Here is a 27,411-nt window from a genome sequence, read left to right as displayed (position 1 = left end):
TGCACAACTGAATGTTGTAAGGGTGCTTTGCAAGAGGAGAGCCAAGGCAGGGATTTTCCATTTCCTGTTCTTAGGGAAGGAATAAGGATTGGAGGCAGAAATCTAAAAGGGGTGGTCAACTTTCAACACAGCTCTGAGACTCCCAAATATTTCTTCAGTAAGTCGCTTGTTTTGTGAACAGTCACACAGGTTGTGCTTTCAGCCTCACCTACCGAAATGGATACAGTCAGCTTAAGTTATAGTTGTTTTCTGCAGACATTAACAGTTCACTTGTCCTGTAAACAGGCTGATTTCTCTGAGACAAACTGAAGTGCACAGAGGCTGGTGCTGGGGTCTCGAAGAGCAGCTGGAGTAAAGAGGAAAATATCCAGGAGGCTGTGATGTGATTAGGAAATGAGAAGAAAGAAAGAGCTCCCTAATCTTCTATTCCTCATTCCTTTCAAGAGTCCCAAGGAGATCTGTAAGGGACTCGGCAGTGCTGTGGTTTAGAATTTGTTGGGTTAAAGCTATTTACTAAGACAGAGAAAAAGAAAAGGGTTATGCTTATGATTATGACATAGATCTATATCTCTATATATAAACACATGCTTACTTACGGTATATTCTCACATATATATAACGTATGCAGATGTAAAAATACATGCAAAGATGCTAATACATATGCATATCTGTTTGCAAGTCCAGGACATGTGGCAGGGGTTTTAACAGCCTCAAGGTTCACTGTAGGAACTGGAGTGGCTGTTGGGCTGTTGCAGGAGTTGGAGCAACTGCAGAACTCATTGCTAGAGCTGGAATCACCGCAGGACCTGTGACTGAAGTTGGAGCAGCCACTTGGCTCATTGGAGGGGTTGGAGCAACCACAGGGCTGTACATCCTGGCATATTGCACCTCCCTTGATAGGCATTTGTTTCATTTTCTTATTGCAGTACTTGGAACAGCTAGAGGACCTGTAGCAGGAGTGACTGCAGAGCTCATTATGAGGGGTGGAGTGACAGCAGGACCTGTCCCAGAGCTTGGAGTGACCGTAGGACATGTAGCACAAACTTGGAGCTGCTGCAGGTTCTGTGATGCAGTGTCATCGTCATTGGGTGTCACTTTTGGCAGCCAGCGTTGGGTGTCACCATCATGCAGAGGGGACAAAAGGTCCCCCCTGGGGACACTGCACTGAAGCTGGGAACACCATGACCAGCTCGAGGACTTCCCGGGGCAAATGGGGATACGGCATCACGGTGCCTCACCCCCATAGCTGGGGACATCCCCATGTTACTCTCAGAGTGTCGCATGCCAGAGTTGGTGACATACCCACACCACACGCCAGGGTTGAGGACACCCCCTCAGTGTCACACCACGAAGTCGGGGATACCTGTGTCACCCCTGTGGTGTCACAGCCCAAAGTTGGGGACACTCCTCAGGGCACCTCATCTGTGTCCACCCCCACAGACCACCATTGTTCCCATGGGGTGGGGGTGACAACCCTTACTTTTCTTATTAAGATTTCTTTCTTGATAACGGCAGATTGGGGATGCCCCCCCCCCCGGCCCCCCCATATGTGAATAAAGGAAAGAGGAATAGTTGTGGGACTCCATGTGTCACAGCGGGAGGGAAATTTGGGGACAGAGGTCACTGCAGCATCCTGATCCTGTAGCCCCTATGGCCCCATAACCACTACAGCCCCATCCGATCAGCCATCCTATGTCCACATCTCATGACTTTATCCCATCCCATATCCTGTTGTGTATCCATAGCCCATCCCATATCCATCATATCAGCCCCATAGCCATCTCAAACGCATCCTGTGTCTGTGTCCTCACATCCTATCCCCATCCTGTACCCCGTATCTATATCCATTCCAAATCCGTATTCCCACGTCCATCCCACGTCCATTCCATATATTTATCCAGTTGTAATCCCAACCCCATCCCATATCCATACCCCATCCCATATCCATCCCATATTCTTCCCATGTCGATCCCATATCCATTTCTGGAGTCCATCCCATACACGTCCCATTTTCTGATCTCCTTTTCATATCCTCGCACCCCAATCCCAATTTTCGCAATCCCACAGCCAACAATCCCAACCCGACGTTCCAAATCTCATTCCCAACCCCACCTCTCACCTGCCAATCCCAATCCCAATCCCTCATCCCAATCCCACATCCCATCCCATCCCATTTCTTGCTAGAATAGCGCGCACCCCTAAACCCCTCCCCCACCGCCGCTCCGCCCCGCCCCCTGCCCACCCGCCTCCAACCAGGGGCCACGCGACGCCCCTCGCCCGGCCTCTCATTGGTCAACGGCAGCGCCGCCGGCTCCGATTGGCTGAGCCGCAGCAGGCGGGAGCAGCCGTTGACAGCCGGCTCGAGGCCGCCCGGCTCTCACCTCAGACAGCGGCGCTGCCGCAGCCGGGGCCGCCCTTCACGGCAGCGCCGCTGCAGCCGCTGCGGGCCGGAGCCGTCCGGCTGGGATCTGTCCCTGCCTGGCTGTGGCCACATCAAAGTGCTGGGAGGCTTCCCCAGCTCCATGCCATGCACACCATGTCCTGCACCCCTGTGGCCTTCCCCACCCTCTCTCACATCACCTGCTCCAAAGTCCTAAAGGATGGAGCTCCTCACGCTGCCAAGCAGCCCCAGTACCCTCCCTCTGCTCTCTCTCTGCTCCTCCATACAATTCCTCCCAAACCTGTTACACTTTGATCCACCTCTGCTTGGACACAGTGTGACCACATCACCCTCCTTTTAGCTGCTCTCTTACTGCAGCCACTTGGCCCTCCTTTGGGTCTGCTTTAGGCCTCTTGCATCGATACCCCAACCCCATTATCCAAAGCAAAGTTCGCATAACCCCTCCCACGGACACCTCTAATCTCCTGATGACCAATGAAGCCCTCTGATGACCAGTGACTCCCCTCCTTGATTAATGGAGCCTTGTGATGTTCAATGAACATCTCTGACAACCAGTGGAGTCAGTGGAGCCCTCCGACAACCAACAAAGCCTTCAGATGACCGCAGTCATTTTCTCTGGACACACTCCAGGGTTGTGATGTCTTCCTTGCAGTGAGGGGTCCAAAAGTGGACACATCTGGGAGGTGCAGCCTCACCAGATCTGAGTACAAGGGGACAATCACGGCCCCGTTCCTGCTGCCAATGCTGTTTCTGATACAAGCCAGGATGCTGTTGGGCTTCTTGGCTTGCTGGGCACATCACTGGCTCAAGTTCAGCTGAGCATCGATCAATGCCCCCAGGTCCAGTTCCTCTACACAGCCTTCCAGCCGCTCTGCCCCACGCCTGAAGCTTTGCCTGGGGATGCTGTGGCCAAAGTGCTGGACCCGGCTCTTGGTCTTGTTGAACCTCATCCCAATGAGTTCAACCCAGCCATCCAGCCTGTCCAGATCATTATGTGCTTACCATGGTGGAGGCAACCGCTGGGCAGCTTGAAACATATGCAGTACCCCATCATGCAGTACTGCCCTCTAAACACCATATTAGGTCTCAAGAAAAAAGTCCTGTGGCTGCGTGGCACCCCAGAAAGAACTGAGTCAGATAATGGGGCTCTGATTACTAGTTCTGCCCTCTGGTGCCCAGTGAAGAAACACCCAGATCACTGACCAGGATGCTATCTGTGATCAAGCAGCTTTGATTGGCAATTGCAATGGCAGGTCCCCTGCAAGCAGGAGAGCATGCAGAAAGCAGCGTTGCATCTTTTAGGCCGTGTTACTCCACGCTGATCTCCTTCTGCCCCGGTTCCTCATTGGCTGAGTACTTCAGGCTCACAATCATCCCGACTCCCCACTGAACATACTGGATCCCCCTTCCTTCCCTTCCCTTCCCTTCCCTTCCCTTCCCTTCCCTTCCCTTCCCTTCCCTTCCCTTCCCTTCCCTTCCCTTCCCTTCCCTTCCCTTCCCTTCCCTTCCCTTCCCTTCCCTTCCCTTCCCTTCCCTTCCCTTCCCTTCCCTTCCCTTCCCTTCCCTTCCCTTCCCTTCCCTTCCCTTCCCTTGCCTTCCCTTTCTTTTTCCATAACACAGTGCAAAGGAAGGCCTCCAAGGCCAAATTCCAGCCTGCCAGGTGCCCTGCCAGCCAAAAGGCAATGGGGCAGTCCAGGGGCTTGGAAAGGCAGAACAAGGGAGAGGTTAGGAATAGTGTAGGGTAAGGGTTAGGGTTAGGGATAGGGATAGGGATAGGGATAGGGATAGGGATAGGGATAGGGATAGGGATAGGGATAGGGATAGGGATAGGGATAGGGATAGGGTGAGGGTTAGGGTGAGGGTGAGGGTTAGGGTGAGTGTGAGGGTTAGGGGGGATGTTCATTGTATACCACAAGGGAATTTGATGCTAGGGCAGTGCAGTCGGTAACTCTGTGTATATATATGTATACAGACCAGTGTGCATATTGTGTTTTTATGATTGTTTATTTGTATTTAGATGTTTATATTAAGTATGATGTTGTGATGTAGAATAGCAAGAGAATACAATATTCTATAGATAATAGAATATAGATGTATAATAGATATAGTTATATATTACATATATATTAATAGATAGAGATAATGGATATAGATATATAATAATATAGATGTAGCAATAATATTGCTATAGAATAGCAATATTACTAAGCCATGATATTTTTTATCCCTTGCCTCAAACACTTCCAGCTATAGGGTTTTGCTCCTAAAGAGGCAAGGGGTCTTGGAAGAGTCCTCGCTCTCTCTCCTTGTTCCTTTGCTTTTCTTCAGGGAGGTGGCATGCAGGAATGACACAAATGGGTCTCAGTGGCACAGATGGAACTCAGCAGCTGTTTCGCAGCCTCCAGTGGAGCTCTGACTGTCCTGGACACCCCACGCCCGCATCAGCGTGGGTAGTGTGTGCCCTTCCTGCGGGGTGGGTCTTTGGTCTTTGGAGACTGACCCCTGGGAGACCCCGTTCCTTCCTTTATGGCTGGCAGGAACTCAGATCTGACAACGGGCGGCTCCTCGGGCAGGCTGGGCTCGCCACGAGATGTTTCTGCTGCCATCTTTTCAGTGGGAGACTCATTTTCTTCCCTTATGGGTGGCAGCAATACAGATCTGTTGCGGGTGGACTGCTTGGGACGGCTGGTCTCACCACAAGAAGGTGCTGCTGCCATTTCCTTTGGTTGCTCCTGTGCCTCCCTGATCTTCTTAACCCTCTTCCTGAGAAGTCTCACTGAGTCGCATGCCCGAAGCGCCAGCATGTTTGGTTTGTCTGGGGACTCTAAGGATAGGCTGGATGAGGCCCTTGAGCAAGATGGTTGCTCTTGGCTGCATGAGGCCTCACGCTGGGCTTCCTCTGCTCCTCCTTCTTCATCGAGGAACTTGACACGTCTTGTTCGGGCCAGGTTTTCTTGGCTCTCTGTTCCCTCTAGGCCCTGCAGCTGGCAGCTCATCGGCTGCTCTGGGGCTACGGGCACTGCCCAGACGGGTGGCAGAACACTGAAAGGACAGAGCGGGAGGGGTCCGCCTGAGTGGCTGATGGCTTTGAAGCCACATCCCTCAAGCCTGAGCCAGGAGCCTGGGCTGTAATGCAGCCTTCCCCACAGACAGCTGACCGGTTGCCCCGGGGCTCTCTGGTGATGTGGAGAGGGGCCAGCCCTGTGAACTGGGGGGCTCCTGACATCCCCATCCCGGCACTCCCGGGAGGCCACAAACAAGCAGCGACCCTTTGGAGTTAGGGAATGGGCTCTTGTTGGGTCACCCCCATGCACATCCCAGACCACAGCCTCCAGCCTCACCTGTTGGCAATGCTCTCCCTCCGCAGTGTGTTCTTTACTTTTTGAAACTGCTCTCTATCAACACTTGCAGTGCTGAGGCGCCTGATGTATGTTGGAGTGTTATCAAATCTCACTGCAGTAGGGAAGGAAGAGGAGATTCGCCGTCAAGCCTTTGGCTCGCTCACAAGCAGCACTCAACTCAGACCTCTTTCCCAGAACCCGCCCTGAAACCATCTCTGTCCCCACTCCTCCTCTCTGCAGTTCAGCTCTGTTTTGGGCTGCATGAGGGACGCTGGCTTTGGGAAAGAGGAGCTGGCTGGTGACAAGAAGGCGGCAGGGTGACTTTTGAGGTCCCTGTCCCTGCAGTGGGGGAGGGCAAGGCCTGAGATCCCCACATCCTCCTGCCATAGCCAGGGATGGGGGTACGTCACACCCAGCACCTTCCTTTTGGATAGGCCAACCATAACCTAAGGGGAAGAGGCCGTGCTGTGCCGGCAGGATGGTATGCTGCAAGTGAGAGCCCTGGGCTGATGGTCAGCAAGGGACTGCCCACCTCCAGTTGGTTGCTCATGCTGTGGAAAGGAGCTGGAAGCCACTTTACCTTTCTTGTTCCCAGTAAGAGGTGGCAAAGTCTCTTCTTCTGTTGACTTCTGTGCCCCAAACAAGCTCCCGGAGGACTTGCGGCATCGCATGGGCGGCAGTTTGGAGACTAACTCCATTTGGAACCTGTAAGCGAGGAGAAGGCAGTGAGCGGTGTGACGCAGTGCAACAGCAATCCTTGCTGCTCTCTCTGCTTGCCTGCTCGCAAGCACGTTTTCATGCTGCATGAAGGCTTTCTAAAGCCGTTAGCAGGGTCACTTGGGATAGGAGGAGGGGAAACAGTTTCAGGCGGAAAGAGGGAAGACTGGCTTTGGATGGGAGGAAGAAGGTTTTAGCTGGAGGGTGGTGAGGCACTGGGATGTCTTGCCCAGAGAGGTGCTGGGTGCCCGGACAGGCATTCAAGGCCTGGCTGGACCAGGCTCAGAGCAACCTCATTTGGAGGTAGGTGTCCCTGTTCCCCGCAGGGCAGTGGGACCGGGTGCCCTTTTAGGGTTCCTGCCTGCTCCAATCGTTCTGTGATTCTCTGGCACATCCTCCTGGGCAGGACACTGATGGACACGAGGCACAAGCGCTACGGAATGAGAGCTGAGCAGCTGCATCAAGCAGCAGAAAAATACTCACTTGGGTAAGACCAAAAGGCATTTTGAGAACACCAGGGAAGCCACCGGTGTCACACGGGACACCCCCATGTCCAGCAGCGAAGGGGCCTGCAGGGGAGGAACAGGGAGGTTGTGGGACATCTTGGTCACAGCTGAGGCACAGGGAACACGAGGAGCCCGAGGCAGGGAGAGCTGCCAGCACCGCAGCACCTGCACGGCTCAGATCACGGCTCAGGCCCAGGTCCTAGTGGGCCATGTGTGAGCTCATCAAGGCTCACAGGACTGCCCGGACCACGGAGAAACCTATGGCTCACCATGCGAACGGCTCTCCTGAAGTTCGCTTTCCCTGACAGCTTCTCGAGGAAGTCATGATAGAACTTCATTTGGAAGGTCAGCCTGTCAATGAGGAGCACTCCGACGTCCTTCAGGACCACGGCCACGTTCTCCCCATTCCGCAGGCAGCTGGAGAGCAGCGATACGGTGCTTTGGATGCACTTCCGCACTGTCTGCCAGCTCACAGAGGCATCTGCAGCCACCTGGCTGCACTGCAGGGGCTCCACCTTCCTGTCGACTGAGAAAATACCAGGGACGGGGTTGATGATACGGTTGCTGTTCCACAGCTGCTTCCCTAGAACTAAGGGACATCATCCATAACGGCCCCGCGTTTGGATGGGCTCCTGCAAGGGGGAGGTGTGCTTCTGAGAAGGGATGTGGTGGCCCTGTTTGCCCTGTCCATGAAGCCAGCAAGGGTTTAATCCCCCCTCCTACCTGGCAGGGACCCTCTGCGGGACTTGAGGTGGTGCACAGCTATGAGGTTGCTGGCCAGGTGAAACACGGGCCAGCACAGGGTCACGGTCCTGTCCTGCATCCTGATCTCCCTGGAGATGATGTCAAAGGAGCCAAAGGTGGGAATCCAGACCCCCTGCGAGTGGAGGAGGAAGAAAGGGTGGACGCATTATGGGCTGGCTGGAGGAAGAGCTGGAGGTGGTCCTGTGCGGGGGCAGAGCTCAGGAGCCCCCTCCTGCTGTTCAGAGGCACAAGCCAGGGCAGCGGGGACGGCTTTGGGGCTGCACAGCCCTCTCCTTCCCCTCTCCCTCCCTCTCAAACGCAGCTCAGCGGGGAAACGTGGGGTGAGCTTCCTGCCGTGTGTGCAGGGGAAGACGCAGAGGAAGTCCAGGCTGAGCCGGACAGGGCGAGGAGGAACCTGGCAGCCAACAAACGCACCTTGTGCACCAGGAGCTGCTTGTGTACGAAGGCGGCCACCGCATCCCAGACGGCAACTCGCTCTGCAGATGAAAGGAAAAGCAGGTCACACTCTGCATCTGCCGCTTCCCGGCACCCCTCTCCCACTGCTGGGCAGGAGGGAGGTGGCAGATGGAAAGTGTCATCTCCATCCCAAGACTGGCTGCAGCACCGCTCCCGTGGTGGCTGTGGGTCCGTGTACCTTCAGTATTACTACATGTTTGTCCAGAGGCATGGCCCACCCTGGGGCCGTTCTTGCTCATTCTGGGTTGCTCCTTCTTGGCACCGGCCATGCTGGAGCTCATCCTTCAGATGCGTCTGCTCTGTACCAGATGCTCCTTCAGGATGCAGGACCCTCCTCGGTGCTCTGCCTTCACCCCCCTCCCGGGTGGCCGTGTCACAAACGGCACCACGGCAACGCGGTGACATCACGGCCAGCTGCCCATTATGATGCTGGCACTGCTGCCTGCCCCACCTGGCAGTGCTGACCCATCTCTGCTTTCTCCCTCTCCTGGAGCTGTGAGTTGAGGGGTGACCCTGGGGCGAGGATGGGGCTGGGATGTGTTGCTGTTCTCTCAGTTCCCTGGTCCTTGGGGCACCATTCGGGCCTTAAGGCTGCTGTTGGGCACCCTCCTGATATTGGCGAGCAATGGGCAGGGGAAGGAGGCAATGGGGGGCAGTTGGGGCTGAGCAGGTTACAGGACCGTGACTTGGCCACGTTGTTCTAGTGCTCACAATGGGTCCCTGCACCACAGGGCACTTGGGGGACCCTGGGTGCCTCCGCAGCCCTGAGGACCGGGCATCAGGGGCTGGGAATTAATTGATGGCATGGAGGGGACTGTCCGTGGCCTGTTCCAGCAGGACCTGGGCACTGTCACCTCCAGCCCTTCCCTTGCGCTCTATGGGGTCGTGCAGAGGAACGGATCTGGAGGGGGCAGGCTCAGAGTGCCCTATGGATGGCCCAGAGTCACCATGCAGCTGGGACAGGGGCTGTGGCTTCCGTCCCCAGGGGACCCATGTCCTGCCCCGGGTCTCTTGGCTGCTGCCAGTCCTTCTCCTGCCCTGAGTCCCTGGGGACAAACCCTGCAGGGACAAGGCTCCTCCTTGCCAGTGCTGCCCTCTGACATCCTCTGATGCCCAGTGAAGACCCTGATGATCAGTGACATCCCATGATGATCAATAAATCCCTCAGCAAAGCTACACGCTGTGTGTCTGTGTCCTTGTTCTCATGCTCAGCAGGGACTGCTGGGATCTGTCCCTGCCTGGCTGTGGCCACATCAAAGTGCTGGGAGGCTTCCCCAGCTCCATGCCATGCACACCATGTCCTGCACCCCTGTGGCCTTCCCCACCCTCTCTCACATCACCTCCTCCAAAGTCCTAAAGGATGGAGCTCCTCACGCTGCCAAGCAGCCCCAGTACCCTCCCTCTGCTCTCTCTCTGCTCCTCCATACAAATCCTCCCAAACCTGTTACACTTTGATCCACCTCTGCTTGGACACAGTGTGACCACATCACCCTCCTTTTAGCTGCTCTCTTACTGCAGCCACTTGGCCCTCCTTTGGGTCTGCTTTAGGCCTCTTGCATCGATACCCCAACCCCATTATCCAAAGCAAAGTTCGCATAACCCCTCCCACGGACACCTCTAATCTCCTGATGACCAATGAAGCCCTCTGATGACCTCCTTGATTAATGGAGCCTTGTGATGTTCAATGAACATCTCTGACAACCAGTGGAGTCAGTGGAGCCCTCCGACAACCAACAAAGCCTTCAGATGACTGCAGTCACCTTCTGATGGCAAAACAAGCCCTCTGATGGGCAGCAGCTTGCTGCTTTCTGTGCATAGAAGGGAAGGGTGGGAAAGGGAGATGTTGACATCACCTTGGTAGACAGCAGTTTGCTCATCGTAGCAATGTTTGTTCCTGATTTGATCAGAGAACCTCGAGAGGAGTGTGGCTGCTTCTGACATTCCTGTGAGACTCTGCTGTGGTTGAAGAGATGAGGCAGGTGATGAACTGCAGACAAAGCCATACTGCCTGATGTTGCTGTTGTTCAGGTAGTACAAAGCATTCAAATGGCTGGCCGTCTCCAAATGATGCACGATAGAAAGCTGCAGCCACACCGTCAATCAACTGTGATGATGCCTGTGTATCCTGAGACGACGACTCTTTTAATCAGGGGGCTTCCAGAATCTCTGAAACCCGTAGGCATACAACTGCAATGGAAGATACAGGCTGTGTCCCAGGGAGAAAGAACCTGGGCAGCGTTAGAAGGAACTGTAACATCCAACCATCTGCAGTCAGGATACAAAGTATGGACATGGGGGGAGGTTGCCCAAGAGTTAATTAACTGTGGCAGAAAATACGGGCTGGTGATTTCTTCCACCAGTAAGTGTGAGCCAAGGGGAGTGAGGCTTGCAGCAGTCAGCCTTGCCCCTGGGCCACCCAGCCCAAAGCTCAATGGGGCTGGAAAGGGTCTCACTGGCAGTCATTGCCAGTAAGTACAGGTAGGCAAAATATTGATCATAAATGTAATTGTCTCTGGACACTGGGCTGTCAAGAGGGCGTTCCCCGAGATTTGATGGGTGGATTACCCACAGTCAGGTTAGAGAAATCAGTTAACTGGTGGCCAGAACAAAAGCTCAAAAAGCTCAAGAAAAGCTGATGCATTCGCCCCCCTCCAGCGCAAGGTAGGCAGGAGGCGGGGGAGGGCAGTGAAGGGTGGATGTATTAGAAAGCTTACAACAAAAGGAGAAGATCCTCGATTTAACATCTTCTGTCCCAAGGCCTCACCCACCACCCTTGCCATTTGCCCCTGTGAGTCACCATCCAGTTGCTGATAAACCAGGGAAACACTTCTCTCCCTGGCCAGCCTGTGTCGACTCACCCAGCTATCCTGAGGCCAGTGTCCCTAACCTTAGTGGAACCTCTTAATAAATACACTTGGAAGGCTAAGGGTGCCCGGGAAAAGGAATATAGAATTAACACTTGCTCAATTATTCCCTCATTTTAACCATATTAACAAAGCCCCCAAAAGGCAAGTTGGGGTCTTGTTTTATTTTACAGAGGATCCCCGTGTGACCTCGACTTAGCACAGAATGGCTGAGAGCTGCCTTTACCCATATGTGTTCTGTGAGAGAAAAACCGAAGATGTGACTGTGCCGGAATACTGAATACCTCTGTGTTACATCTTTTGGTTGCAATAGTCTTGGCTTGTTGTGGTTGTGGGTTGTGACTGATATCAGCCCTTGGATCTGCTCAACTCCACAATTGGGCTCAGGGTGTTTTCAGCTCATCCTGTCTTTCTGGTGCTCCCTGCACAGTGGCACCATCCCTTCTGAGCCCTTCTGTCACCCCTTTTGGTCAAACTGGTGATGATTTGCATGGAACTCCTCCACGGTGCTTCCAAATTCCTAACACACTGGGAAATGAGCCAAGGGACCCACCTGATATCTGTTAGATGTGCTCACAAAAGAAATCCTTCCTAGAGCCCTTTGCACCGATGCTGTTCTGTGTCACATCTGTCCAGGAGCTGCATCCAAAAGGTGGCTGTTGGAAATGGTCTGAGTGTTGACAAGAGATGTGTGTGTTTGTGGGATTACCCCCCTTATGGTTCTTACTGTGGGGTATCCTACACACTGCCCCGTGAGAAGTTCAGCAGACCACCACAGTATTTGAACTTCCAAACCAGCATTTGGGTCTCTCAGCATCTGAATTGCTTTGGAAATGCTCAAGTGGAAAGTTCTCGAGACACTGAATCACCTTTGAGAACATTGCATGGTGTCACTGATGTCTATGTCCGTGACAGGGGGGCAGTAGGCCCGTAGGCTCCCCCAGCCCCTGACAAGTGGGAAGGGAAAAAGGGAAAGGGAAAGAGATGGGAGCTGGGCTCAGGGAAACAAACAGAGAAGCGGCAATGATCTAAGGAGGAAAACTTATTTTACTAATTACAATCTAATTGAAATTGAGGCTAATAAATCAAGTAAAATAAAAGAGAAAGAGAGAGGTTTCACACTCGCTGCCAGGCACTGAGAGAGAGAGAGCTAGCGTCACTTCCGTGACGTGTTTCCCTCTCTGACCATGAGGTCCTCTGGGACATGTAGTTTTTCTTCTCTGTGCTCCACATGATGTTATGATGTGGCATAAGAACAGCAAAGATGACAAAACCATGACAAGGACTAGAAGATGTTCTGAGCAAGTTTGCTGATGATACCAGATTAGGAGGTGCTGTTGCCCCCACGGAGGGTGGAGAGGACTTGCAGAGAGATGTGGACAAATCAGAGAAGTGGGTACAAGTTGGTGCATAAAGCATAACCAAAACAAAATGTGCCTGATTGTGCACCTGGGTAGGGGCAACCCTGGACATACACACTAACTGGATATGGGACACTGGAGAGAAGACTGACTGAAAAGGATTGGGGGTCCTGGTCAGCATCAAACTGAACATGAGTCAGCAGTGTGCCCAGGCAGCCAGGAAGGCCGACAGTCCACTGGAGTGCATCAAGCAAAGTACTGACAGCTGGGTGAGGGAAAGGATTGTCCCTGTCTGCTCTGCATTGCTACAGCCTCACCTGGAGCACTGGGAGCACTGTAGAGCAGAAAGGACATCAAACTATGGGAGGATGTGCAAAGGATGGCACTGGAACCAAGAGATCTGAAGTTCAGAGCTTCATTGGGATTGACTACGTGTTCAGATTGGGCCCTTCTCCCATCCCACATCCTGCAATGAGACACAGGGCACACCTAAGGCATGAACCTCACAGTGTCCTTGCACCCCATGCAGAGCCTGGGATCTTCTGTCCCTGTGTCTTTCATTTAACACCATACAATTCTCCTTCTCCTGCCCCAGGAAGGGCCCCGAGCCAACATGAGGGACAGGATCTCCCTGCCAGGGGTCTGGGAATCAAGTCATGTCCTGTCTGCTTCCAAAGACAAAGGAGGGGTTTCTTAGCATCAGAGCCACCATGCCAGTGCCTTTGCCTGCCTGTAGTCATGGCTTCCAATTATCTGCTCTAACAGGTCCCTTGGGAATCTTGCTTACTAATGGCCCTCATTGGGCCCATTAATACTCCAAGAAACTGTTACTTCTGCCTTTGTCTTGTTGAGCACTTTGTGCAGACTTCTCTCTGCACTGGAGGCTGATGGACTCAGCAGCAAATGCCCCCTGGGGCCTCTTACCACCTAAGGAGCCCTCCTGTGCCTTGTGCCTTCCTGTCATCCTCTTTGGGTTTTCAGAACTTGTTCAGCAAAATGGAGAGGTATCTGGAGAGATCTTAAAGAGGAAGAATCCAGCAGACATTTATTGTCTATTTATTTATAGGTGGGTTTAAACAAGTTGTTAAAGCAGCACTGTGCAACTGATATCAATCCAGGATATTCCCAATGAGTTCTATTCTGTTACTGTGTGGACAAACGTCCTTCTCAACCTCCCCACCCCATTTCTACTCACACTGGCCCCCTGGGACTAGCATCTCTTTTCCTGACATCACTCTTCTCCTCTGCATTCATCCGCTCAGTGTTAAACCTGCTTTGCACCAACTCCCACTGGCTTTCCACAGAGAACCGGCTGCACACGGAAAAGGAAAGATTTCTCTCTTTTTTTTGGCCTACAAACAGAAGGAAAGGTGGTGCAATGTAAACAGTTGAACAGTAAAACACAGTGATCAACTGCTTGCCATGTCCAAGCTGCTTCTATTGAGGTTTGTCTTTCACAGGGAATATTTGTAGAAGAAATGAGTGAGACGCAGATAGGAAGGGATAGATAGAATCACAGTGAAGGATTTGACAACAGAGTCCATCAGACACTGGAGAGATGGAGCAAATTCCAGTAATCTCCCTGAATGTCAGAAAACAGCCAGATAGTTGGGAGGTATCAACTTAAAATTGAAAAGGACTTGTGAGTATTTCACACATTGGGAATGGTTAACACATTTTCATTGATTTCTATCTTTGTCTTCAAATGTTTTTTTCACTTTTACCGACATTAATGAACATCTTTCAAACTTCCTGCTTCAAAAAATAAAAAGAGAAAGAGAAAGAGAAAGAAAAAGGGAAAGAAAAAGGGAATGAAAACAAAAAAGAAAACGAAAAAGGAAAAGGAAAAGGAAAAGGAAAAGAAGAAAAAAAAAGAAAAAGAAAAAGGGAAAAGAAAGAAACAAAAAAAGTAAGAAAAAGGAAAAGAAAAAGGAGAAGAAAAAGAAATAGAAAAAGAAAGAAAAGGAAAATGAAAATGAAAAGAAAGGAAAGGAAAGGAAAGGAAAAAAAAGGGAAGGAAAGGGAATCATAGAATTACCCAGTTTGGAAAAGACCTTGAAGAACATCAAGTCCAACCACAGCCTAACCATAAAGGGAAAAAAAAGGGAAGGGAAGAAGAAGGGAAGGGAAATGGAAAGGAAGAGAGAAAGGGGAAGGGAAAGGGAAAAGGAAAGGAAAAGAAGAAAAAAAAAAAAAAAAAGAAAAAAAGTAAAAAGAAAGATCCATTTGTGTCTCGCACATGGCCTGGTGCCCGTTTTACCTTCACATTCCCCACCAGACCTTCCTTGCTGGTATGAAATCTAGCAGAGCACCTCTCCTCTTTGGTTCCTCCATGAAGCTCGAGAAGCTGCCATCTGTGCTCTCCAGGGATCTCCTGGATGGCACATGCCCTGCTGTGCTGTCCCTGCAGCAGATACTGGAGTGAAAAAGGCCCCCAAAGGGGACAAGGGCCGGACAACATCAGGCTCCCATCTGTCTGCAGAGGGCACCTTCCATTTGCTCTCCCTGATCAGGAAGCCTGGAACAGACACTGTTGGTCTCCTCTCTTTTCCATTTTCATCAGCTCTGACCTGGCTGCTCTGCCATCCCCAGGCAGAGCTCAGTGCACTCTCACAGAGGGCAGTCGCCCTTCCTTGTCTCTTCGCCCATCCATCCCTAAGACTCTGTATCCCCCTTGTGCTACGGTGCAATTGTGGAAGCCATTAAACTGCATCCCTGTGGTCCAAACAAGAGCTCAGGCCTGCAACTCTACAAAGATTTCTAGGTCATCACGTGTTGGTGTTCTCATTAGTGCAAAAACACAGAAGTAAGCATCCTAATTGGAAAGCATAATTGGACAGAGCCTGACTGGAGAGCTCATCTATGGTGTTAGTTTGAAGAAGGTGGCACACAGGAATTTAACCCATTGTGGGTCTTGGAGTTGACATAGCAGCATTTGCAGCTACATGTGAATGGGACTGGATCCTGATACAGACTGGGAAGGAGACAAAGCTGCCACCTGACTGGGAAGGACCATTCCAAGTACTCCTAACAACTGAAACAGCTGTGAGGACAGCCGAGAAAGGATGGACTTATGACACACTGGTATAGGTATCCACTAGCCCTGAGGCGTGGGAACTGTGGCCATAGAAAAACCTTTAAAAGATAAGAATTAGAAGGAAATCATGAAAAGTTTTTTTATATGCATATATATTTTTTATTATTTTAACTAACCTTTCACTTCTCCTCGAATAGGTAAATGAATTGTATATGTAAGTGGGAGAGTATTATAACCTATATAGAACCAATACTCACAAAAAGTTTTCCTTGTAACAAAAAAGTTTTTACTGCTGTACCCATTTGCTATCCTGATAATTATCTGGAAAAGGTGAAATTTGACAATAATGCAGGGGAGGGACCAACTGATAGTTTTGATATGAATAAGGGACTCTTGTGGTGTATGGAATGATGTATGGTGGACAACTGCCAATTGAGGCTGGACAGAGACACTCCTTGAAAATACCCAGAATGTCCAGGATAGGGAAGAGCTTAAAAAGGGGTAGAAAATCTTCCTGAAAACCCTGCAGTTATGACAATTAAGGAGATAAAAGATCTTAGACAAACATTTGAAACTGAAACAAGATATGGGGACGTTAATGCCTGGGTAGAATGGACTAAGTATACTGTCCAGAGTCCCAACCATAGCAATTGCTACACTTGTGCATCGGGACGGCCAATAGCTCAGGTGGTACCCATTCTGCTGGGATGGACCAAGGACCCCAAGGGAATGTGATGCATGATTGCCCTGTATCAAGAGAAAACTGCCTGGGGAAATAGAGAGTGCAGACCTCTCTCTTGTTTCCTCCAATGCCTGATACAGATGTCAAGATCCCTCCTGCGCTCTCTACAGCAGTAGGTAACCATACAGCTTGCCTCTCACAGCAGGGTGTGAAGGCTACCAGGCCTATAGGAAACTTTTCCTTATGCAGTGATGAGGTCTTGGATGTTATGGAGGATTCAGCAGGAAATTATTCAAGATTGGGAATCTCCAGGGCAAATCTCCGGTGGTACTGTGGGGGAAAGATTTTTATGGTCCAGCTTAACCATCTAACTGGGGAGGCACCTGTGCACTTGTTCAATTAGTTATACCATTCACCCTGGCATTTGGAAAAGAAATGTATATAGATTTAGTTGGGGTACCTAGAGGTGTCCCTGATAAATTTAAGGCAAGAAATCAAATTGCTGCAGGATTGGAGTCACTGTTTTGGTGGATGACAATCAACAAGAACATAGACTGGATTAACTACATATAAAATATACAAAAGTGCAATTAAGGGAATAGCAGAACAGCTAGCCACACACCGGAAAAGGAATGATCTAGCAGGAGAGAAATCCTGCTAGATTGAAGAAAAGGGGGGAATGAACAGTGAAGCAGGAAACAGAAGCTCTGCTGGAATTCGGAATAAAGGGGGGCTAAAAGGGGGATAGTTAAAGGTAGTTTATAGAAACAAGTAAAGGAAACTTAAAGGTAGTTTATAGAAATAAGTAAAAGAAACTTAAAGGTAACAAGTAAAAGAAACAAGGGGCCTGAGAGAGCAGGGAGGATGCAGATAAGGAGTGAGACCTCACGGACGACCAGAAGAGGAGTTGCATTCCCCCTGATAAGAACAAGAGGGGGTCAGCATGCTAAAGACAAGAGGGGGTCTGTATGCTAAAGAGCTATTGAATATGTACCAGAATTCCTAGAACTATTGACTATGTATTAGAAGTCTAAGAAATCATTGACTATGTATCAGAATTCCGAGAAATCATTGACTATGTATTAAATGTACCTATAACTGTGTCCCGATTTTACAAGTCGGTGTGCAAGTTTGAAGGAGCTATCCCCCTTGCACCTGGCACTGCGCAACGCTGGAATAAACATACCTGCTTTATAACCCATCTCTGGATTATAGAGTTTGATTCCGCAAGCCAGGAGGACGTCTTAACAGCTGAGACACTGGATGATGCAGGCTGGGAGGAAACCAGTTTGATCAGCCCCTCCAGCAGGCTGTTTTGATCATCCTGATCCTCATCAGCTGTGTCCCATCTCACCACGGGTTCACAGGGCTCATCACGATGAAGCACAGCAGACAGTTCCTCCATCCTACCTTCCTGATTACTCTCTACTCTATCCAGTCTTTCAGTTACTTTCACAGGGGCTGAAACATAAGCACGTAGAGGGGTTAAACGTAGCTCAAAGTCATGAAGCTTAGTAATCATTTCATTCAAAGGGGTCTTCTTTGCCCTCTGCCAGACGTTGCTGCTCATGTACCGCCATACTCACCTGGTGCAGACCTTGTGCACATATGCCACATACTTGGTGTACGCCTGACTCTCTCAGGATCATGGCCTTGGTTTGGACTGGAATTTGGATCAGAATTCTGAGGAATAAACGTGGGGTCGTGTAACATCTCCACCACGGCCCGTTCTCTCAAATAACGACGCCTCTTTCTCTCTAAGTAAGTCACAAAACAAAGACTCATGGGGGACGACAGTGTATTGTAGGGGTCAGAAACGGGGACGGGAGGACGGGGGCGGGGGGGGCACAGATAGGGGAGCCTAGGGGTCAGAATGGGGGCGTGGGGTGGGGCAACGAGGTACCCCTGGGAGGGGAGGAGGCACAGGGAACATCCCGCCGTCCAACAGAAGCCCTGAGTGCCACAGAGGCCCCGCGGGGCCAACGCAGGGCGGCTCGCGGCGCCCGCGGAGGGGACCCCTTCAGGCCTCCCCCAGAACAGCCACTTGCAGAAGCGGAGGCGGCGCTCGGAGCCCCGGGGTTGCCCGGCGGCGCTGCAGCAGTGCGGAGAGCAGCTCGACTTCGGCACGGCCGCCTCTTCCTCGGGGCGCGGGGTGATGACGGCACGGCTGGCGCCGCTCGGGCAACGAGCACAGGCGCAGGCGCGCTGACGCGCTGTTGCTATGCCGACGTCGTCACGCATGCGCTGTCGCCGTGGTGGCAGTTTCGAGTGCGCGCAGAGAGGGGGGAAGGCGCGCTGTCGCCATGGCAACGCGGCCTGTACACGCAGGGCCTGAAGCCTGAGTGGGCCTCGGGGGCGGTGGGGGGCAAAGAAGCCGGGGGGGAACGGAGAGCCCTCGGGGATCTCCTGGTGAGGTGTGGGGGGGCTTAGGGGGGAGGGCAAAGCTCCGGGTGTGCTCAGTGGTATCCAGGGTGGTCGAGCGCCCACCTACTTCTTCCCCATTTGTTCACCATCAGCTTCATCACTGAAACCTCTGACTCACTTCCATCCGCTCTTCCCCGGTTTGCAAGATTTCCATTGCTTGTTAGGCCAGGGGGTGCCACTTTCTAAAAACAATGCATGTGGAACGTGAGGAAAATGCCCGTTGTGATAAAATGTTTGCTCATTAAGACCGGGATGTGGTAGCATTGTGGTGGAGTGCTTGTTCATTAGGACCGGGATGTGATGGTGGAATATGGAGGCCACAAGGGTTGCAGAACACTCTAATTTTATGGGTAGATTGTGTACTCTGCATAGTTACAGGCAAAGCGCGCCCCGATGGATACAAAGTTTCACGGAAGGACCAACCAAGGAACGACACACCAAGTGGAACGATCACGACCGACCAATTAAAGGACAATACACTCGGGATGGACCTTACAAAAGAAGTTGCAAGGGGCGGGAAGGCGCGGCAGTTGGAGGAACGAGGATTCCCCTGTCGCCCAGCGCTGAATTGCCTTTTTGTTTTACCCGCTACAATTAATAAAAGTTTCTAATTGGAACATTATCGGCTCATTGCTTGTAAATTGATGACAATTTGGTGCCGTGACTCGGATGGGAATACTGGCGTGGGTACGAGCCTGAGGGGGCGCCCCGCCTAAATAGGCGGCCTCGGCTCCTATCCTCCCGCCCTACTCCTGCCGACGATCCGAAATTTAAAACACAAAGGCAAGGAAAAACCGGTTAACCCTTTAAATTTCGTGCACGAAAGTCCGGACGAAGACGCAGGACAGGTGAGTATAGTCCGGTCTGGGTTGGGAATCCGGCGTGTGGCGAGTGTTGTGTGCTTGTGAAGGGGGGCCGGCAGCCGGCACTAACCCGAGCGAGTGTGGACCCCACAGTAGTGCGGTTCCCATTGCCCGCGAGGGCGTGGGCCACGACCTGGGGGAAGCGAGTGAATGCAACACTGAGTGAGGGCACGCCGAAGGGTGGGTACAGGGTATAAGCGGGACCCTTTCACCACCACAACCCCTAGGGCTATGGGCTCTATGGAGGGTTATTCTTTGGTGTTCCCCTAGAGCTACGAGCACTAGGGATGATTATTATTCAGGTGTTCCCCTAGAGCTACGAGCACTAGGGATGATTATTATTCAGGTGTTCCCCTAGAGCTACGAGCACTAGGGATGATTATTATTCAGGTGTTCCCCTAGAGCTACGAGCACTAGGGATGATTATTATTATTTAGGTGTTCCCCTAGAGCTACGAGCACTAGGGATGATTATTATTTAGGTGTTCCCCTAGAGCTACGAGCACTAGGGATGATTATTATTCAGGTGTTCCCCTAGAGCTACGAGCACTAGGGATGATTATTATTTAGGTGTTCCCCTAGAGCTACGGGCACTAGGGGGAGCTACAGACGTTGAATAAAACAAGAGAGCAAGAAGTAAAGAACGAGATGGGGCAGTGTAAAACTAAACCACCCACCCCTTCTAAACGACCATCCATTCCTAAGGACTCACCTTTAGGGTTCATGCTAATTGCCTGGACGCACTATCCAGGAACAAGAAATAAAGATAAAGCAAAGATGATTTATTATTGTATAGAAATTTGGAGCGGACAACAAATTGGCCCGGCAGTATGGTGGCCTAAGTATGGTTCTAATGAAGATTGGGTACAACAGCAATTAAATTTTTGGGTAAACTCCAAAACCCCTTTCAATCAAGAAGAAAGTGACTATGCAGCAGTATGGGTCACTCGCCCAGAGGGTTTAGGAGTCCCCATTTTTAATTTGACACGAAAAGAAAAAGATGTCGAAAAACGTAAACCTCGAAGGGAAGAGGAGGCCTTAGTGGGACCCCCACCATATGCTGTACCACCAGCAATTCCCCTACCTTCTCCTCCTCAGTTGGATCATGGGCAGATGGATTCGAGAGAGGGAGAAGTACAAAAGATAGAAGGGGGAGGGCCTGTGACACGGGCAAAGGCACGACAAAATAACCTCTACCCTTTAAGAGAAATGCCCATGGGAGGTCCACAACCTCAGATGGGGTTTATATCAGTGCCCTTAAATTCAGGGGATGTTAGAGATTTTAAGAAGGAAATGGGTAATATACTAGAAGATCCCCTGGGGGTGGCAGACAGAGTAGATCAGTTCTTAGGGCCAAATGTTTATACCTGGGAGGAACTACAATCTATTCTAAGTATACTGTTCACAGCAGAAGAGAGAGGTATGATTAGGCGTGCAGGGATGCGCATTTGGGATGCTCAACATGCCCACGGGCCTGCTGCGGATATTAAATGGCCCTTACAGAATCCGCAATGGGACCATCAAAATCAACATCATAGGACTCACATGCAGGACCTGCGAACTATCATTATCCAGGGCATTAGGGAGGCAGTCCCAAGAGGTCAGAATATAAATAAAGCTTTTAATGAAAGACAAAAGAAGGAGGAAACACCCACTGAATGGCTAGAAAGGTTACGCAAGAATTTACAACTATATTCAGGATTGGATCCCGATACACCGATAGGCCAGGCTCTGCTCAAAACACAGTTCGTAGCTAAGGCTTGGGAAGATATCCGCAAGAAACTAGAAAAGATAGAAAATTGGCAGGATCGGGGGCTTGATGAACTTTTGAGGGAAGCTCAGAAGGTATATGTAAGAAGGGAGGAAGAAAGACATAATAGGCAGGTTAGGATGATGGTAACAGCGGTCAGAGAAAGTAGGGAATTGGAAAGGAAAATGGGGGGATGGACGCAAAATCGAATTCCAGGACAGCAAAAATTTAGGAAGCCTGAAAACAGGGAGGAGGAGAGAATATAAGATGGACTGTACTCCCCCAAGGCTTCACAGAATCCCCTAATTTGTTTGGGCAAGCCCTAGAACAGATCCTGCAAGAGTATCAGCTAGATCCTGATACCAAATTAATACAGTATGTAGATGATCTATCAATTGCTGGAGAGGATGAGGGAAAGGTTTGGAAAGAAAGTATTAAATTGCTGAACTTTTTGGGACTGAAAGGACTTAAAGTATCAAAAAGGAAATTGCAATTTGTGGAAGAGGAGGTTAGATATCTAGGGCATTACCTGAGTAAAGGAGAAAAGAAGATAGATCCTGAAAGGATACAAGGAATATTGTCCCTGACGTCGCCAAGCAATAAGAGACAAATAAGACAATTGCTGGGATTAGTGGGATATTGTAGACAATGGATCGAAAATTATAGCAGTAAAGTAAAGTTCCTATATCAAAAGCTCAGTACCGATGGATTAATAAAGTGGGATAGACAAGATGAAGAGAATCTACAAAAGCTGAAGGAGGATCTCATCAATGCCCCTGTCTTGAGCCTGCCTGACTTAAAAAGACCCTTTTATTTATTCGTTAACATAGACAGTGGTACAGCGTATGGGGTTTTAACACAGGATTGGGCAGGGAAGAAGAATTAAGAGAAGGGGAAAAATTATTTGTGGATGGATCCTCTAGAGTAGTGGAGGGAAAGAGAAGATCAGGTTATGCAATAGTAGATGGAAAGACCCTCCGGGTATTGGAATCAGGACCCTTGAGTAACACTTGGTCAGCTCAAGCTTGCGAGCTGTATGCTGTTTTACAGGCACTAAAAAGATTACAGGGAAAAGAGGGCACTATCTATACCGAATTTCCTAAAGTAGGAAGATATAAATATGTATTAGTCATAATAGACCACCTCACACATTATGTAGAGGCATTCCCCACAACTAAAGCAACAGCTCAGGTAGTAACAAAAATATTACTCGAACAAATCATCCCTAGGTATGGGGTAACAGAAGTAATAGATTCAGATCAAGGACCACACTTTACATCAAGAATCACTAGAAATATAGCTGAAGCCTTAGGAATAAAATGGGAAGAACATACTCCCTGGCACCCACAGAGTTCAGGGTGAGTAGAGAGAATGAATGGGGAACTAAAAAAGCAATTGGCCAAATTAACACTAGAAACTAAGCTCTCATGGATAAAATGCATTCCCCTTGCCCTCTTAAACCTTAGGGCCCAGCCCCGGGCTGACATAGGAATATGCCATATGATGCGGGAACCCCTAAAGATCACCCGGGGGTGTTAGATAAGAACATTCAAGCTTATATCACGGAATTAATGAAGTATAAACAGGAATTGTGGAAAAAGGGACAATTGACTCAAAGACCCCCTCTTGACATTACCCTCCATCAGATAAAGCCTGGAGATTGGGTTCTGATAAAGACCTGGAGAGAAACCACACTGCAGCCTCGCTGAGAAGGTCCCTGTCTGGTATTATTGACTACCAATACTGCCATCAGAACTGCTGAAAAAGGATGGACACATGCTAGTCGTGTTAAGGGTCCAGTACAAAATCACGAATGGAGAGTCACTAGTCCAGCGGGTGATTTGAAAGTAAAACTGTCACGAAACCCTCCGTCAAGGAAAATGAGAACATGAATTAACAATGATTGTATAAACGTATCAGTATAGAATTTAATGTAGAAGGGAATATTTTGACTATTGTGAATGCAACTGTTGGGATATGTTTTAGAAAGGTAGTGGACCCACTGCGAAAACAGGAATACACAAATTGGTTATTAGCCTTCAGAGTGGCCGTGGAAATTTTAATAGAAGGGGGTAAACCTGGGGGTGAATTTGGATCCTTACCAGCATCACTTAAGTGTATAACCAGTGGGAAAAAGAATAGGGTGCAGTACCCCAAAGACCCACTTGAAAGGGAAGCAAAACCAGCCCCTCCTGAAGAATACTCTTGCTGCCGAGAAGATTATACACCCCATGGCTCGAGGCAACCGAGTCGATGGGCGAGGCAGAGGAGATAAAACATGTGGAGGAGTCTGCTCCATTATGAATGAATCCAAAGATTTAGGATCCAGAAGATACCCCAAGACTGGAAATAACTCCCCCGAGCAATTAAAGACTCACTACTGCAGTGGGAAAACTGCCTATCTAAAACTAGCTCAATTGATAATAATATTAAGTCTCATTAATGAGGGTTGGGGTACAGAGGTACAGACACATGAGCCATTTAAGTGGTCCCTAATCAGAGGGGAAGATCAGAAGGTGATAAGCACAGACGTGACCCCAGGCGCTCCCATCCTTAAAAGTCAAGTATGTGACTTAGTACCAACACAACCATGCCTGAATCGCAAGGCAATCTATGCTTGCCCAGCATCAAATCCAGGGAAAAGTTATTGTAATTACCCAGGGGAATATTATTGTGCATACTGGGGTTGTGAAACGGTTTCACTGGGATTTCTGCCAGGGGGGGGACAAGATGAATATATAACAATTAGTTGGGGTCCCTCAGGTTGTACACCTCCGACTCATGGGACTCACTCTGGTGAAGTAACATGCCAACATTTAGAGATAAAAATCCTTAAAACAGAAAACACAGTGTGGTGGATAGGAAAGACTTGGGGGGTACGAATGTGGGAGCCTGGAAGAGACCGAGGGGGCCATTTCCTTATTAAAAAAGAAAGAGTTCCGCCAGACCCCCCAATAGGTATAGGACCTAACGTAGTAATAAATAACAATCAGAATAAGACAGAAGCTGTTACTGTAGGCCCGACCGAAGCAAGCCCTTATATTACCGAATATGGCACCCTTTGGAAAATAATTCAGTCTAGTTTCAAGGTGTTAAACAACACCTACCCAGAATTAACTAAGGAGTGTTGGCTATGCTATGATATAAGACCCCCTTTTTATGAAGCAATAGGGTCCGTAGCGAAGATTAGGAGAAGAAATGGGACTAACCCAGCAGAGTGCCTATGGAAAAAGGGAAGGCCTAATGTTCCAGGGATAACTCTAGCACATGTTACTGGAAATGGTGTGTGTGTGGGAACTGTACCTCTAGAAAAACGACATCTATGTAATAAAACTATAGAAGTACAAAGTCAGGAGAAACCCTCAGACTGGCTCCTACCCGCAGACAATGCTAAATGGATATGTGCCAAATTAGGGGTCACTACATGCTTATCGACTAAGATATTTAATCAAACCACCAATTACTGTGTACAAGTAATTATAGTTCCACGAATCATATATCACCCTAAAGATTATGTGATCAGTCAACAAGAAACCTCTGAACATCACCTGATTAAAAGGGAGCCATTCACAGCCCTAACCGTTGCAATGCTATTAACTATAGGAGGGGCCGGGCTGGGGACTGGAGTAGCATCTTTAATAAACCAGCCACAGGGACTGAAAACCCTTAGACAATCTGTGGATGAAGATCTACAGAAAATAGATGAAGCCATCAATGCGCTTACAAAATCGGTACGGTCTTTATCAGAAGTAGTGTTACAAAATCGAAGGGGGTTGGATCTTCTCCTATTGCAGCAAGGGGGACTATGTGTGGCTCTTAAAGAACAATGTTGCACCTACGTTGATCAAACGGGGGTAGCAATAGATACAATGGCTGAACTAAGAAAACAGTTAGAACAAAGAAAAAGAGCCCAGGAGTCTCAAAGAAGTTGGTATGAGAGTTGGTTTAATGGTTCCTCCTGGTTCACTACATTATTATCCACAATAATGGGACCAGTTATTATGATAATATTAGGTTTGACCTTTGGACCCTGTATTTTAAATAGACTAATCGTTATCGTTAAGAACAGGCTAGAGGCAGCCCACCTAATGGTAATTAGAGAAAGATATGAACCCCTTGATGGGGAACGAGAAGAGGATGCTCTAGAATGGAGTCGACAAGAACTAAAACGGTTTAATGAGCAAAACAAAATAGTACAATAAAAGAAAAGGGGGGACTGTGATAAAATGTTTGCTCATTAAGACCGGGATGTGGTAGCATTGTGGTGGAGTGCTTGTTCATTAGGACCGGGATGTGATGGTGGAATATGGAGGCCACAAGGGTTGCAGAACACTCTAATTTTATGGGTAGATTGTGTACTCTGCATAGTTACAGGCAAAGCGCGCCCCGATGGATACAAAGTTTCACGGAAGGACCAACCAAGGAACGACACACCAAGTGGAACGATCACGACCGACCAATTAAAGGACAATACACTCGGGATGGACCTTACAAAAGAAGTTGCAAGGGGCGGGAAGGCGCGGCAGTTGGAGGAACGAGGATTCCCCTGTCGCCCAGCGCTGAATTGCCTTTTTGTTTTACCCGCTACAATTAATAAAAGTTTCTAATTGGAACATTATCGGCTCATTGCTTGTAAATTGATGACACCCGTGTCCCGTTTTGAGGCAAAAGACACAAGAATTCTGTTGCGAATGCAGTCCTTATTGTGAGGCAAAATCACCAAGTGTAAAATTATTGAGGAAAAACAAGACTCTTCACCCAGTAAAGCTGAAATGGACAGTTTTACAACTGTAGCTTGTGGATTCCTTTTGCTAAACTAATAAATTGGTTCTTAAACTAATGTGCTAATTGCTATTGGTCAGCAAACATAGGTTGCTATGTTGAGCTGAACGTGTGCAGCCTTCAGTGGATTCTTACCCTCTTTTTCACACTCCTTTATAACCCTTCTAATTCTTTCAGGACCAGAATTTGTCTTCTCTCTTTCTTTCAGGTAACCGAGGAGGAAAGACTATTCTCGCTTCCAATGTCCCTGTCTTTTCTCCTTCGCAGGTAACACTTTGTTTTCTATAAGAGTCTCTGGCCCACAGCTCGCTCTCTCTCTCTTACTCTCTCCCCCTCTTAGAGAGTGCTGATTCTGAGGTTTGGGGGGAGGGGCGGGGGGCACAGTGCAGAGGATGTGTTCTCTCTACTTTGGCTAGAGCAGATCACAGACTTAGAAAGATATTATATTTCTGACTCACCGCTTTTCCTTACCCCTTTTGCCTTTTTTTTTTTTTTTTTTTTTTTTTTTTGTGTGTGTGTGTGTGTGTGTGTGTGTGTGTGTGTGTGTTTTTTCCTCCACAATTCCACTATTCACTTTTGGTACCTCCATTACACTTCCATTGTACCATCAATAATCAAGCAATACCTTTCTTCACTTCCCACTAACACCCAGCACTTGGTCTCACAATTAGGATACTTAATTATAAAAACTGGTCCCAGAACTTCATTTATGATCCTGGTTTCTTACTCCGTATTCCCCCTGGCTCGCCAGCAAAGACTCTTCAGTGAGCCAAAACACAGCCCAGGGGGTCTTCTAGATATTTCTTAGACACCCCTTGTACCGTAACAGCTTCTTAGATAGCACTTTCACAAGTGTGAAATTTAACAGTCACAAAGACAGAGACAGCAACCAGTACAGTTTATCCTCAGGATCCTTCCTCTCTCCACCTCTCCCCAGGGCCCAACCTTCCTTCTGTGTTCCATTCCTACTCTTGCATAGCTGCCCACCTAATCGTGCCTCTTTCTTGTCCAGTAAACAACTTATCCATGATAAACATTACTTACACCCATGAGTAGAAATCAGGCCCTGAGAATCAATCTCTGCTTCTCTTTGTGGATCTTCCCTTTTTGATAGCTAATTCCTCCTTTTCCATCTCTAAAGCAGGAAACACATTCTATTCCTACACTAACTACTGTGCCTGGCAGCATCCCTCCTCGCCTTGGTCATTTTTGTAGGATGTCCGTGGCACATCTGACGTCGCGGTCAGAGATAAGTCACGGGAGGAGGACGTATATAATCTCGCTCCCAGGCTGGAGTTTTCTCTCTCTCTTGGACTCTCGGGGAGTGGGAAGCATTCCAGTCGTGTCACCTAGAGTTCACAGTAGGCCTCTCGGTTTTCTGGGGACTCTCTCTCTCTCTCTGTTTTGTTTGATTTATTAGCCTCAATCATATTGTATTATATTGTGTTATCTTGTATTCCGAT

The 27,411-nt window shown here is 49.3% G+C and overlaps 2 long non-coding RNA genes across 2 annotated transcripts in view; one reads left to right on the top strand and one right to left on the bottom strand.

Annotated features, from left to right (window-relative positions):
- Positions 1 to 27,411, bottom strand: part of LOC146757656 (uncharacterized) — a 594,671-nt gene that overhangs the window by 31,053 nt on the left and 536,207 nt on the right. The gene's annotated exons all lie outside the window — the stretch shown is intronic.
- On the top strand, positions 18,775 to 25,779 carry LOC146757667 (uncharacterized). Its single transcript, XR_014936053.1, has 2 exons — positions 18,775 to 19,402; positions 22,813 to 25,779. It is a non-coding gene; the product is annotated as an uncharacterized LOC146757667 (long non-coding RNA).

The sequence above is a fragment of the Coturnix japonica genome, chromosome 20 (assembly GCF_054131305.1).
Source record: "Coturnix japonica strain WE chromosome 20, WE-NBRP24, whole genome shotgun sequence".
NCBI classification, from domain to species: domain Eukaryota; kingdom Metazoa; phylum Chordata; class Aves; order Galliformes; family Phasianidae; genus Coturnix; species Coturnix japonica.
Note: the sequence above shows the minus strand (reverse complement) of the source record. Positions and strands in the feature narration are given on the sequence as shown.